Source organism: Manis javanica, chromosome 17, assembly GCF_040802235.1.
Source record: "Manis javanica isolate MJ-LG chromosome 17, MJ_LKY, whole genome shotgun sequence".
NCBI classification, from domain to species: Eukaryota; Metazoa; Chordata; class Mammalia; order Pholidota; family Manidae; genus Manis; species Manis javanica.
Window position 1 is genome coordinate 17,273,151 of NC_133172.1, and position 16,593 is coordinate 17,289,743.

Here is a 16,593-nt window from a genome sequence, read left to right on the forward strand (position 1 = left end):
TAACCAAGGAAGTGAAAGATTTTAATACTGATAACTGTAAGACACCAGTGAAAGAAACTGAAGAGGCCACAAGTGGAAAGATATCCCATGTTCATGGATTGTAAGTATTAATATTACCATTCTACCCAAAGTGATCTATAGATTCAATTCAATCAAAATTTCAGTGATATATTTCATAACAATAGAAAAAAAACCCTAAAATTCTTATGAAATCACAAAAGTTCCCAAATAGCCAAAGGAAACTTGAGAGGAAGAACAAAGCTAGTTCAACCATTGTGGAAAGCAGTATGGAGGTTCCTCAAAAAACTAAAAATAGAAATACCATTTGACCCAGGAATTCCACTCCTAGCAATTTACCCTAGGAATGCAGGAGCCCAGTTTGAAAAAGACATATGCACTCCTATGTTTATTGCAGCACTATTTACAATAGCCAAGAAATGGAAGCAACCTAAGTGTCCATCAGTAGATGAATGGATAGAGAAGATGTGGTACATATACACAATGGAATATTATTCAGCCATAAGAAGAAAACAAATCTTACCATTTGCAACAACATGGATGGAGCTAGAAGGTATAATGCTCAGTGAAATAAGCAAGCTGAAGAAAGACAAGTATCAAATGATTTCAATCATCTGTGGAGTATAAAAACAAAGGAAAAACTGAAAGAACAAAACAGCAGCAGACTCACAGAACCCAGGAATGGACTAACAGTTACCAAAGGGAAAGGGACTGGGGAGGATGGGTGGGAAGGGAGGGATAAGGGGGAAACAGGAGTATTATGATTAGCACATATAATGTAGGGGGGGTGCCATGGGGAAGGCAGTACATACAGAGAAGACAAGTAGTGATTCTATAGCATCTTACTACACTGATGGACAGTGACTGTAAAGGGGTATGGGGGGAATTTGATAATAGGGGGAGTCTAGTAACCATAATGTTGTTTAAGTATTATATATTAATGATACCAAAATAAAAGAAGAACAACAACAACAACAAAGCTGAAGGCCTCACACTACCTGATTTCAAAATATACTACAAAGCTATAGTAGTCGAAACAATATAGTACTGGCATTAAAATAGACATATAGACCAATAGAACAGGATAGAAAGCCCAGACATAAACCCACACATATACACTCATCTAACCTTTGAAAAGTTAACCAAGAGTACACAATGGGGAAATGATAATTTCTTCAATAAATGGTGTTGGAAATCTTGGATATCCACATGCAGAGGAATGAAATTTGACCCTTATTTCACACCATATATAAAATCAACTGAGAATGGATTAAAAGGTTAAAACAGGGGAAAACCTTCTTAAAATTGGTCTAGACAGTGATTTTTATGGATATAACACCCAAACCACAAGCAACAAAAATAGATAAATGGTACTACATCAACAAAAAAAACTGCACAGCAAAGGAAACAATAAAGAGAGTAAAGACACAGTGTACAGAGCAGGGGAAAATATTTGCAAAGTTACATCTGATAAGGTGTATCTTTGTATTCAAAGATTTGCAAAGATACATCTGATAAAGGTGTATTCTGATACATTCAAAATATATAAGGAACTGTACAACTCAATATAAGAAAACAACCTAATCAGACAATGGGCAACAGAACTAAGTAGACATTTCCAAAAAAAGATATACAAATGGCCAACAGGTATATGAAAATATGCTCAACATCAGAAATCATCAGGAAAATGCAAATCAAAACCACAATGAGATATCACCTCACACCTGTTAGGATGGCTGTAATGAAGAAGATAAGAGATACATGTTGGTGAGTGTATCTAGAAAAGGGAACCCTTCCTGTTGGAAGGAATATAGCTGGTACAGCCACTGTGGAAATAACATGGATGCTCCTGAGAAAATTAAAAATAGAACTACCAGAGGATCCACCAATCCCAGTTCTGGGTGTATATTCAAAGGAAATAAAATCCACATGTTGAAGATATAGAATATATGCACTCCCATATTCATTATGGCATTATTCATAATAGTCAAGATATGGCATCAATCTAAGTGTACCCTGATGGATAATGGATTAAAAAATGTGGTATATAAATACAGAATAGAATATTATGCAGTCTTAAAAAATAAAAAAATCCTGTCATTTGCACTATATGAACCTAGAGGACATTATGCTAAGTGAAATAAGACACACACAAAAAGACAAATACTGTATGATGTCACATATATGTGGAATCTAAAAAAGTCAAACTCACAGAAGCAGAGAATAAAATGGTGGTTGCCAGGGGTTTGGAGTGGGAGAAATGGTGAGTTGTTGCTGACAGGTTACAAACTTCCAGTAATGTAGGATGAATTAAGTTCTGGAGATATGTAAAGAATGGTGACTATAGTTAATAATACTGTACTGTATACTTGAAATATTGTAAGAGAGTAGATCTTAAAGTTCTCATCATTAAAAAAACAGGTAACTGAGGTTAGGCTATGTTAATTGGCTTAATTGCAGTAATTATTTCACAATGTATCTGTATATCAAAACATCATGTTGTATAACTTAAATATATACAGTTTTTGTCAATTGTACCTAAATAAAGTTAGAAAAAGTAGTGTATTGTTATCAATTAAAAATAATAAATAAAAACTCTAGATCTGTTCTCCAGCTCCACCATCAGCAGGACCTTCTGGTTAATGGGGGAAAACGCCTTTAGACTGACTTCTGAATGGTCTGCATATAAACGTACATTGACTGGCCTTGCTCACCTGGTCTCATAATTACTTGTTCCCCAAGTTAATGCACCCACAACACGAATGATACACTGTAATTGGTCTAGGTGTGTAACCTCCGCTCAGATGATCAGCTCCCCACTGGAGTGGCAGGCTTCACGTCTGGGATTGGGAAAGGAGGTTGGAAAGCACACCTATGGCATATATAATACAGGCTATATGTTCTATGGGGCTTTCTCCAATGGGGCTAATACCAGATGGTCAGCCAGCCAATGCACACACATCAGTGCACATGCAATTGGACACTAAGTGGGGCCAATCCTGCCTCTATCCCTTGATTCTTATGTGGCTTTCTTATTTTATATTAAAGTGGTTTTCTTATTTTGAACACCGTACCACAGAATATTTTCTGTATGTGTATATTGCATCCTGAAGGACAGTACTCCATCCTTGCAGAATATGTCCTTTAAGCCTTCAGATTGGCTGTACTTTCAGAAGGCCATTCAAATGCTTTATCAGGGGAACTTCTAGATGGTACAATGTGTTGCATGACAAGTTCATCCAATTGCTGTGTGAGAAACTTTATGAAAGTAAGAGAGATCATCCTAGATAATCTAGGTGGGCCTGATTCACTCAGTTGAAAGTCCTTAAGAAGAGAGCTGAGGTTTCCATGAAGAAGAAATTCCACCTATGGATTGCAGCTTAAGCTTGTGCCCTGGAGTTCCACCTTGCCTTCCTGATGGTCTACCTTACAAATTTTAGACTTCTAGCCAGCTCCCACAATCATTTAAGTCAATTAATTGCAATAAATCTTTTAATATATATCTCCTACTGGCTCTGTTTCTCTGGTTGAATCTTGACCGATAAAGATTTTGATACCAGAAGTGTTCTAAAAAGCATGATCTTAGGGATGAGTTTTCTTAATTGGTTCTGGGTTTTCTGGAGTTGATTTTCTAAATCTGAATAGACTAAAACACACTAATGATTCTATTTCTAGTGGTAAAGATTCTGTTTCCATGGTAATCCACAGAATTATGTAGCTATAAAGATAGGCAAAATATTGCCATTGGTACTCCAAACCAAATACGTTCAGAAGGCAAGGTCTAGGTGACCATGTATTTGCTACCTTAGAACATTTTAGTGAAACTGAGGAGTGCGGTGGGATTGGCTTTTGTGATAAACTGAAATAATGGCTCCCAAAGACATCTATTTCCTAATCCCTGGAACCTGCAACTGTTAACTTGCCTTGTATGGCAAGGTGGACTTTGTTGATATGACTCAATTAAGGATCTTGAGATGAGATTATCCTGTATTATATCCATGGGAAATAAATGCAGTAAGTGTCCTTATAATAGGGATACTATAGTTACAATTACTATATAATTATAAAATCATAATAGAGGGAGATTCTATTCCAGAAGAGAGAAGGTGATGTAACAACCTCAAGCAGAGAGAGAGAAGGAGGGAGAGAGATTACAGAATGTATGCCATCAACTTTTAAAATGGAGGGAGAGGCAATGAGTTAAGAAATGCAAATAGTGCAACTCTTGAAAGTTGGAAAATGCAAGAAAATAGATAGTCACCTCAAGTCTCTGCGGGGAGCAAGGAGAGAGACCCTACTAACCCTGGTTTTAGCTCAGTGAAACAGGTTTTGGACTTCTGGCATCCAGAAATCTATAATAAATCTGTGTTATTTTAAGCCACCAAATTTGTAGTAATTTGTTAGAGCAGCCATAGGAAATTAATATAGCTGTTGCTCATATAACTGCTGGAAAATATGGAGAAAGAAAAAGATGAGCTCAGGACTTCAAATTTCCAGCTCAAGTTCTGCACAAATGACCTTAAAAGCTTCTCTATTTTCCCTGGAAAAATAACCTGATGTATTAATTGGAAAGAAAACCTAATTTTATCTCTTATAGTCTCAGGGTCAAGACCTCTAAAAAAAAACCAACGTAGATCCTCACCCAGCCAGTGGCTGAATTTCTTTGCAAACTGAACTCCTAAACCTGCAGGATGCCTTCTCTTAAAGTTGGAGTACTGATTGGAAAGGAAAAGGATCCTGAAAATCAGAGTATGAACACAACAAATCTGGGAACAATGAACCCTTAAATTCTTCTAAGTCATCTGTTCCCGAAGAAGCAGCCTTGCCACCCCTGCCTGAGGTTAGCACTACTTTACCTGAAGAATCTGTAATGGCCTCCCCAGAGGTTGTTGTCTTGCAAGGTGCTGCTGATTCTCCTCAAAACTTATACCTTCCTACTGGCACAAGAACAGAGCCACAGACCAGTGGAACAGTTTAGAGACTCCAGAAATTAACCCAAACATATATGGTCAATTAATATTCGATAAAGGAGCCATGGACATACAATGGGGAAATGACAGTCTCTTCAACAGATGGTGCTGGAAAAACTGGACAGCTACATGTAGGAGAATGAAACTGGACCATTGTCTCACCCCATATACAAAGGTAAACTCAAAATGGATCAAAGACCTGAATGTAAGTCATGAAACCATTAAACTCTTGGAAAAAAACATAGGCAAAAACCTCTTAGACATAAACATGAGTGACCTCTTCTTGAACATATCTCCGCGGGCAAGGAAAAGAACAGCAAAAATGAGCAAGTGGGACTACATTAAGCTGAAAAGCTTCTGTACAGCGAAAGACACCATCAATAGAACAAAAAGGAATCCTACAGTATGGGAGAATATGTTTGAAAATGACAGATCTGATAAAGGCTTGACGTCCAGAATATATAAAGGGCTCACACGCCTCAACAAACAAAAAACAAATAACCCAATTAAAAAATGGGCAGAGGAACTGAACAGACAGTTCTCTAAAAAAGAAATACAGATGGCCAACAGACACATGAAAAGATGCTCCACATCGCTAATTATCAGAGAAATGCAAATTAAAACTACAATGAGGTATCACCTCACACCAGTAAGGATGGCTGCCATCCAAAAGACAAACAACAACAAATGTTGGGGAGGCTGTGGAGAAAGGGGAACCCTCCTACACTGCTGGTGGGAATGTAAATTAGTTCAACCATTGTGGAAAGCAGTATGGAGGTTCATCAAAATGCTCAAAACAGACCTACCATTTGACCCAGGAATTCCACTCCTAGGAATTTACCCTAAGAACGCAGCAATCAAGTTTGAGAAAGACAGATGCACCCCTATGTTTATCGCAGCACTATTTACAATAGCCAAGAATTGGAAGCAACCTAAATGTCCATCAGTAGATGAATGGATAAAGAAGATGTGGTACATATACACAATGGAATACTACTCAGCCATAAGAAGTGGAAAAATCCAACCATTTGCAGCAACATGGATGGAGCTGCATTGGAGAGTATTATGCTCAGTGAAATAAGCCAAGTGGAGAAAGAGAAATACCAAATGATTTCACTCATCTGTGGAGTATAAGAACAAAGGAAAAACTGAAGGAACAAAACAGCAGCGGAATTACAGAACCCAAAAATGGACTAACAGGTACCAAAGGGAAAGGAACTGGGGAGGATGGGTGGGCAGAGAGGGATAAGGGTGGGGAGAAGAAGAAGGGGGGCATTAAGATTAGCATGCATGGCGGGGAGGGAGAAAGGGGAGGGTGGGCTGTACAACACAGAGAGGACAAGTAGTGATTCTACAACATTTTGCTAAGCTGATGGACAGCAACCGTAATGTGGTTTTTAGGGGGGACCTGATATAGGGGAGAGCATAGTAAACATAGTATTCTTCATGTAAGTGTAGATTAAAGATTAAAAAAAAAAAGAAAGAAAGAAAGAAAAGGGGTATTACTCCTTGATAGGATAAAACTATTGGTAAATCAAAGATCAACGCATGCTTTAAACATCCTTAATGTTGATCACTTAAAGGGTGTCAGATGATCAGCTATGGAGGTACTCTTTTCTGATATTATTCCTTTCTCTTAACAACAACAACAAAAAAAGCAGTTCCTGTGTGCTGACCTCCAATGAGTTCTACACAGTGGTATAGAGGGCATGTCAAAGTGTGGGCAAAGGGTCTGTTTGTTTCTATGCAGAAGATCAAGGCCTAGCTTGGCTACCCAGAAAATGAACTAAGATACGATATGAAGAGGAGCTTCCGGCATCAGCACTCTCTGGAGGACTTGTGCCGGGGGACGATCATCAAAAAGCCTCCACAGGGATCCGGACGATGCTGCGGTTGTGGCTGCATCCACCCCACCATTTCCTGGACTTGCCATTGGAATGAGGAGGGAGATGTCTAGGCTGGCATGTGCATACAGTGAGACAACGAATTTGACCGGATCTGTATACTGTTGGAACTCAACCAGGAGTTGGGAGGGGTGCAAGTTGTAGCACTCCAAAATCTTATGACTATAGACTATCGACGGTTAAAAGAACATATGGGATGTGAACAGATCCCAGAAATGGGTTGCTTTAATTTGTCTGATTTCTCTCAGACTGTTCAAGTACAGTTGGACAATATTCATCATATCATAGACAAATTTTCACAAATGCTTAGGGTGCCTAAATGGTTTTCTTGGCTTCACTGGAGATGGATGGTAATTATAGATTTGCTTAGTTTATGTCACTGTATTCCTATTATGTTAATATGTGAGCGCAAGTTAGTTAGTAGTTTAAAACCTATACATGCTTAAGGTGCTCTACAAGAAGATATGTTAAAGAAATAATCCTCCCATGTTTTCTTCCATATGCTACCTCTATAGCTTTTCTTCTTCCTTCCTAATTACAACCCTTAAATAGAATTCGTGCCTCATACTGAATTTACCGAGTATCATAATTCCTCCAGGTGGTAAAGATACCTCGAGACAAGTGCTGGGCATGGAAGCCACAGGGCGTAAATCTGCAAAGAAGTAAAAAGCTAACCTTTTCAAACAATATGGCTTCTCTCTCACCAACTTTACATTTCCCTGTATGGCCCCGGAAGATGACTGGTTAGCCAGAGACGGGTAAGATTCCTCAAGGGAGGAACAACCTAAGACAGGCACAGTCACAGGGGGGCCATCAGGTGAGAAATTGGGGATCAACAGAGGTGAGGCTCAGAACCTCATCCCCCCTGTTTTGAGAGAAATCTTCTGCATCCGTGGATGTTTTGCTGCCCTTGTCTAGCTTGGATTAATACTTAATCCATAGGCACACACCTGATCATCTACATTTGCCCTCTTACAGCACTAAACTATGTTTTCTACCTTTATCTTGCATCTACCTACCACTTCAGCATTTTATTTAAAAAAATAATAAGGGAGAAATGTGGGATTCACATATAAATCAAGTATAAAAATCAAATGAATAATCATATCTGACTTGATTGCTTATAGTTCATAATGCGTGATCAAAACCGAAAGTTTCTGTGATGAAAGCCCTTGTACTGTTCACCATGTAAGAATTTATTCACTATGTAAGAATTCGTTCACCATGTAAGAACTTGTTCGTTATGCTTCAGAAGATTGGAGACTGACGAGAATTAGGCTTGAGATGGATTGATGATTGTACATTGAGCATTGACCCCCCTATACTGAATTTTATTGTTGTTAACAACCATTTGATCAATAAATATGAGAAATGCCCTCTCAAAAAAATATCAAACGAATATTCATATTTGACCTGATTGTTTATAGTTCATAATGCGTGATCAAAACTGAAAGTTTCTGTGATGACTGCCCTTGTACTGTTCACCATGTAAGAACTTATTCACTATGTAAGAATTTGTTCACCATGTGAGAACTTGTTTGTTATGCTTCAGAAGATTGGAGACTGACGAAAATTAGGCTTGAAATGGATTAATGATTGTGCATTGAGCATTGACCCCCCTATACAGAATTTTATTGTTGTTAACAACCATTTGATCAATAAATATGAGAGATGCCCTCTCAAAAAAAAAAAAAAAACTTATACCTTCCATACCTCTTTGCTTCTAGACCTATAATAACTAGATTCAATCCTAGTGGCCCCAAAACATTAGATACCCAGTATGACCTGAAAGGAGTTGTGCTGTACCCCCAAAAGAACTGGAGGATTTTTCTAATTAATACAAACATAAAACTGTGGATTATGTTTAGAAATGGATCTTTCAGTGTTGGATCCTAGTGGAAGGAATATAAAATTGGATCAGGCAGACTTTATTGATATGGGCCCACCAAGCAGAGATTCTGGTTTCAGTGTTTTGCTCAAGGAGTTAGAAAAGGTTCTAAATATTAGGTTCATTGGCTCACACGTGAACCCAAAGGTAGCCTACGCTGATGAAGTTAAAATGCTGGACTGCCTTGGTATAACAAAAAGAAAGAAGATATTCAAAAGCTTAGTGAGATTGGAATGTTGAACTAGATTTATCACGTAAGTAAGACCTGTTAATCTACCCTGGGGTAGTCCAGAGGACAAACATTTCACTACAACTGTGAGGCGGAGCATCAGCATAATTAAAGAACTCTGTGGTTTCTCTGTAGATAAGAAATTGCAGTGGGAACTGTTACCACTAAACTGGAATCTCAAAATGCAATGGAGATAATGGGATCCTGGAGTAGCAGGGTCTGGGTGGTGACACAAAAGACAAGACGGGTGTGGTTACATAACAGGCAGCAGACCCAAAGCAGTGAACAAAATAGTTTGAGTCATAGAGACATGGTGTTGGCTAATTGATCATGGTATACCTAGAAAAGACACAGTTGGTCAGACTGCTAAACTCTTATTTGATCTATACATGAAAAAGAGTTCTATGTTGAGTGAATGGAAGTTTAATTTGAATTGCCAAAGCAGTGAGTCAAACACCTCAATTAATTCCCAGACTTGAGACAGTTTACAGACCCAGAGCCCCTTGACTAAAGAGGGAGCCCCAAGCCCCCTTGAGAAGGGACACTGCTACACTGCCAAGTTTATATTGTTAATCCCTCTCTCATCCTTCCCCAAAGGGAACAATGGCCATTTACCAAGGTAACTGCACTGGGGAAGGAGAAATAGTCAGACTTTTCAGGAATTACTCGACATTGGGTTGAACTAATTTCTGGAAACCCAAAATGTCACTGTAGTCCACCAGTTAAGAGTAGAGGTTTATGAAGATCATGTGATTGATGCAGTTTTGGTTCATGTATGTCTTACAGTGAGCCCAATTGTGGTTATTTCCCAATTCCAAATGCATAATTGGAATAGACATACTTGGCAACTGGCAGAACTCCTATATTCTCTGGCCTGTAAGATGACTATTATTGCAAGGAAGACCAATTGGAAGCCTTTTAGGTGTAACTGCCTCTATCCATGAAAACAGTAAAACAAAAGCAAATCCTAGAGGGATCACAGAGATTTGTGTCACCATCAAAGACTTCAAATATGCAAGCATATTTGCAAGCAAATATGCAATGCTTGGTTTCCAAGCATTCTATTCACCTGTTTGGCTTGTACAGGAGACAGGTAGATCTTGGAGAATGACAACAGATTATCATAAGTTTAATAAGGTGGTGACCCTAATTTCAGTTTTGTTCCAGATGTGGTATTGTTGCTTGAGCAAATTAACACATCCTCTGGTATCTGGTATACAGCAACCAACCTGTAAAATGCTTTTTTTTTCCTTGATATTTGTTAGTAAAGACAATTAGAAGTAGTGTACTTTCAAGTCAGCAACATAACTTCCATGTTCTACTTCAGGGGCTGTATTAGTCTGGGTTCTCCAGAGAAATAAAAACACTAGGGTTTATATACAAACACATGGATATGACTGTGTATACATATACACACATATGCATGTATATATTTACTAGCAGATACACACACACACACACATACACATACAGCTATATATATGTAAAAAGCCAGAGAGAGAGGGAAAGAAAAATTGACTTAAAAGAATTGGATCATGCAATTGTGGAAGCTGGTAAGTCCAAAGTCTGCAGGGCAGTCATGCAGGCTAGAAAACCAGGGAAGAGTTGGTGCTGCAGTTTAAGCCTAAAGGGACTCTGCTGGCAGAATTTCTTCTTTGAGGGAGGTCAGTCTTTTTCTTTTAAAGCCTTCAACTGATTAGATGAGGTTTACACATATTATGTGGGGGTAATCTGTTTTACTCAGGCTGCTTATTCAAGTATTAATATCATCTTATATATACTTTCAAAGAAACATCTAGAATAATGTTTAGTCAAATATCTGGGTACTGTGGCTTAGCCAAGGTGACATAAAATTAACCATTAAAAGGGCATATCAACTTGATTACCTTTCCCTTCCACAAGTCATCATGCTGGTCCCTTACATTAATAATATATTAGGAAGTAGCAACTACTCTAGACATAGAGGCAAGACATTTGTATGTCAGACGGTGGGAAATAAGTCTAGCAAAGACTCAAGGGCCCTCCACCTCAGTGAAATTTCCATGGAGTCAGTGTGGTGCATGTTGAAATAGATATCCTTCCCAAAGTGAAGGAAAAATTGTTACACCTGGCCTCTCCTAAAAGCAAAATAGAGCCACACCACCCAGTGGATTCTTTGGATTTTAGAGGTAACATATTCCTCATTTGGATATGCCACTATGGTCCACTTACTTAGTGAGCTGAAAGCTGCTAGTTTTGGGTGAAACCCAGAACAGGAGATACAGGCTCCCAGGCAAGCTGCTCTTCTACTTGTTCCATGTGACCCACTATATCTGATAGTGCTTGAAGTATCACTGGCAGACAGAGATGCTGTTTGGAGGCTTTGGCAGGCCCCTATAGGTGAATCACAGTGTAGACCCCTCAGATTTTGCCAGGAGCAAAGCCCTGCCATCCTCTGTAGATTACTCTCTTTTTGAGAAACAGCATTTGATTTGCTACTGGGCTTTGGTAGAGACTCAACAGTTAATGGGCCATCAAGTTGTCATGAGATCTGAGTTGCCCATCATGAACTGGTTGTTGTCTGACCCACCAGGGCACAAAGTTGGATGTGGACACCAGCCCTCCATTATCAAGTGGGAGTGGTATACAAAAGATCTGGCTCAAACAAGGCCCTGAATGCAAAGTTGTATGGGAAGTGCACTAAAACGCACATCACCCTTACTCCTACTTTATTACTTTTCTCTCTCCCAACCCACACCTATGGCCTCACAGGAAGGCCCTACAAACAGCTGGCTGAGTAAAAGAAAATGTGAATGTGGTTTACAATTGGTTCTGTATGATATGCAAGCACCACTGAAATGAGGACAGCTGTGGCATGACAGCTCCTTTCTAGGACATCCCTGAAGAACAATGGTGAAGTGGAATTTTCCCCATGGGCAGAAATGTAAGGAGTGCACCTGGCTGTTAATTTGGTTGGGGGGAGAAATGGAGAAGCAAGAGTCTACATAGACTCACAGGCCATGGTCAGTAGTTTGGCTGAATGGTCAGGGGCTTAGAAGGAAAATGATTGGAGAATATGTGATAAGGAGGTCTGCAGGAGTGGTATGTGGATAGAGCTCTCTGAAGGGGCAAATAATGTGAAGATATTTATATCCCATATGAACGCTTACCAAAAGATGAGTGCAGGAGGAGAGGATGTTAATAACCAAGTGTATAGGATATAGCCTCTTTCCCCAGCAACTCCTCTCATTGGGCTTATAAAAAAACATGGCCATGGTAGCAGTGATGGAAGTTATGCATGGGATCAGCAACATGGCCTTCCACTCACCAAAGCTGACCTGGTTACAGCTACTGAGTGCCCATGCTGCCAGTAGCAGAGACCAACACTTGAGTCCCCAGTGTGGCATCATTCCCTGAGGTGCTCCTGCATGCAGTGTTTCTGCCAGAACTACCTGGGGACTTACAGAAATGCCTTATGCATCACTGTGATATTCCAGATAACATTTGCTCCTGATCAAAGGGCTCATCTCATAGCAAATGAACTGTGGTAATGAGCCCATGCTCCTGATATTCACATGCTCCTACCATGTTCTCCATCATCCTGAAGCAGCTCTCTTGATAGAAGGTAAGAATGGCCTTTTGAAGCTACTGTTACAGCACCAGTGAGGTGGCCATGCCTTGTGGGACTGAGACAGTGTACTCCAGCATGCTATATATGCTCTAAATCAGCATCCAATATATGGTGATATTTCTCCCAAAGTCTAGGAATGAAGAGGTGGAAATGGGAGTGGTTCCACTCATTATTACTCCTAGTGACCCATTAGCAAAATTTTTGCTTTCTATCTCTGCAACCTTAGGCTCTGCTAGACTAAAAGCCTTAGTTTCAAAGGGAAGAATGCTTACACCAGGAGACATAATAATACTGAATATTGATGCTGCCATCTGGCTTCTTTGGGCTCCTCATACTTCTGAATTGACAGGCAAAGAAGGGGGTTACTGTACTGAATGAGTGATTGGTCCTTATTACCAAGAAGAAACTGGGTTGCTACTACACAATGGATATGTAAGGAAGATTATGTCTGAAATATAGGAGAAATATAGGGTGTCTCAATACTACCATGTGCTGTGATTAATGTTAATGGAAAAACTAGAACCCAATTCAGGTAGGATTACTAATGGTTCAAGCACTTCAGGGCCATTCTGCTGGGCAAAGAACCACAATCAGCTGAGATGCTTACTGAGGGTAAAGTGGAAATGAAATGTGTAATGGAAAAAGGTAGTTTTAAATACCTGCTGTGACCATATGATCAGCTGTAGAAATGAGGTAATATGAATAATCCTTCCTTATTGTTATGAATGTTAATTAAGCAAATATTTTTGTTTCCTTACCTAATTGTATAACCCAATTGTATAACTTAAGATATATTAATAATAATAAACTTTACATTATAGTATTTAAACTACAGGATATAAGGTGAACCTCACCCAAAGACTCTGTATCCTCTCCTGGGGTAAAAGTTAGTGTATTTTCAGTTGATACAGGGTAGTGTTTCATAGACCTAAGTATGGCTTTGTTATTATCTTTATTTGAAGAATAAGATAGGGAATATATGTGGATGCTGAGTTGATAAGGAGTGTACTGTTATGGTCACTTTTATGTGTCAACTTGACTAGAGTAGTTATTCAATCAAACACTAATCTACATGTTGCTGTGAAGGTATTTTGCAGATGTGACTACAGTCCATAATCTGCCAAATTTAAGTAAGGGAGATTGTCCTAGATAATCTATTGGGCCTGATTTAATCAGCTGAAAGGCTGTAGGAGCAAAGCTGAGGCTTCTCTGAAGAAAAAAACTCTGCCTATATATATAGATAGCAATTTCAGCTCATGTCCTCCCTGATTTCAGACTTGTCTAGACGTGCCACACCATTATGGAAGCATATTCATTGCAATAAATATGTCTATTACTGTATCTGTTTCTCTGGTTAAACACTGACTGATACAACAATATTCCAACCTTTCTTCCAGGCCTCTGACTAGGCCATTTACCCCAGATGTATGATTATTCTTCTTTAGTGCCACTTCTTCTCCATGAAATAGATGACCAAATACAATACCTGAAGTTTCACCCATTAAGAAAAACTTCCCTGGCCAGTGCCTTTCAAAGCCCCCCAAACCAGGTGAAGACGCTCTGCAATGCTGCTGCTTTCCATTTCAGTTTGCACCCATCTATGGAGCCACCAAACTGTGAGCCAAGCTCATCCTGTCTCCTTTAGCTGGTTGTATGGGACTCTGTACATCCATACTGAGCGATCTGAGAGGGACACTGGTGAAACTGTGAGGAGTGTAGACATTCATGTAGATTGTGTATGCCCCCTAGTAGTTCTTGTGCTTAATTCTCAATGTATCACTTCCATTTTTTGAAGACTGCACTGGGCTCACCCAAATTTCACTTTGGTTCTGACAGGACCTAGCTCACAATGGGCAATTCAGAATGCATGGTGACTTGGTTTCACATGGCCAAGCATTCTGTATCCAAAGGGCCCCGTGGCATGCCAGAAACTTAGCTTTTAAGTGTGTAATTATCTGCTAAAGATGACAAGTCCTTGGTCATTCTGCATCATGTTTCTCTGACTGGGGTTTGGCAGGAACTCCACACTCCACCATTTTCCGCCAATCATATCTCCAACAGTATACAGCATTTCAGATCATACGGCTCAAATGGAAGGGCTATTTGCACCTCAGGCAGGACCTGCTAAGAGACCTTCTGTGCTCTAGACTCCACTCAAAGCTGGCAGCATTCTCTCACTCTGTATATGAGTATTCTCAAGTGTTCAATGTGTTGCTTTCAGATCAGAAAGAAGTCTACAGGAAGTGTACTTTCTTCTTAACAGCAGTGGTACATTATATAGTACTTTGTCTTACTTTACTTAAGTGACAGTTCTCTGAATCTTTGTAGATTTTCCTCTCACCCTCTGGGGAACATGTCTTAACAAAGCTTCTAATGTGCATGACATCCTTTTCTCATGCCCTTTTCAGATTGATGTCATTGATATAATTAATAACTGTGATGGTCTGCAGATTTTAGATGGTCCAGATCTCCTTGTACTGTATTTTGAGGTGATGAAATCACAAATACTTATTTTATCTTTCCTTTGTAAATTGCTTTTCTTTCGTGATTGGGATAGGAAAGAATACAGTTGTTCAAATCTATTACTATATGCCATATACCCTGAACCCATATTAATCTGGAATAGCAAAAGTACTACTTCCAGAGGCTACTAATTGGTAGAGTTTGCAGAAGTCTACTATACCTTTCAGTTACATTCACAGACTGGTGTATAAATAGACATATGATAGTGAGATGTAATGGTGACCACCAACCTTACATCCTTTTGATCTAATCCCTACTATCTCCCTAGGATGTGATGCAGTTTTTTATTTACCATTCTAGCTTGAGGGGAAAGGAGGTAATCTCAGACTTCCACATGGCCTTTTCCACTTGTAGTTCTTACACCACAGGCCAAGGATCCAGTATGTGGAGTGACTCCACAGCCAATGTCAATAGTTACAAATTTAGGGATCCACAAGATGGCCATCAGATGGTCTGTAGGCCCAACAGACCTACTGTAAACTACAGACTTTGGCCAGAAATCCACTTACTACCCCACCCTCACATATGCCTATTCTAACTTAACAATCATGATAATGCTTTAGGTCTCTGGGTATCACTGTTCACTCAGCTCTTTTATATGACAGTCTTCAAGACATCTGGGTATTCGCCTTTTTCCATTGTGCCTTTGCTTAAGTAAATGGTCACAGGTCCCTGCGGCAAGAAAAAAATGTCCCTCAATCTCTGATTCCTGGTATTCATGCCCTTTCCCTTGAGCGTAGGCTGACTTAGCAACATACTTCTAACCAACAGAATATGGCAAAGATCATAGGAAGTCACTTCCATTATTGTTACAAAAGATTGTAACTTACTTCTTGCTAGAAGACTCTTTATTGACTCTCTTGTTGGCTTTGATGAAGATGACACATTGGAGAAGTCCACATGGCAATGAACTGAGGGTAGCCCTTGGCCAATAACCAGCAGGAAACTGAGGTCCTCAGTCTAGTACCCTGTAAGGAACTAAATCCTGCAAATAATCATGTGAGATTCTACAGTTGTGCCTTCAGGTTGTGTGTTTCAACCAGGCACTGGCCCCCTCTCTGAAGTGCACTCAGAAGAAAGATTGATATTCTGTACAGTACTTTAAAGGCCCACTGGATGATTTCCTGTGAAGGAACGGCAGTTGCCATGCGGCGTGCTAAAGTCTACACTCCTAAAACCGGATGGCTAAGATCCTACAGAACACCTTGGCTGGTGCTGCTGCTTTTGCCTGTGTAAGCAAATAGATTCTGAACCTCAGAGTTATAGGGAAAAAAACAGCCATGGAACCCTATGAAAAGTGGCCACAAATGCTTTTTCTCCACCTTCTCTATAGAGCTGTAAGACATCATTGTCCTATTAGACAATTATAAAACAAAATTAGAAACACTCTGGGTTTGAGAGCCACAGATTGTCAACATCCAGGAAGGAGAATAGGAAAATCAGTAACCAGG

General features: G+C 39.5%; 1 protein-coding gene across 2 annotated transcripts in view; it reads right to left on the bottom strand.

The window, feature by feature from the left end:
• The window catches only part of ZNF461 (zinc finger protein 461), a 147,491-nt gene that overhangs the window by 97,534 nt on the left and 33,364 nt on the right, over positions 1-16,593 (bottom strand). The gene's annotated exons all lie outside the window — the stretch shown is intronic.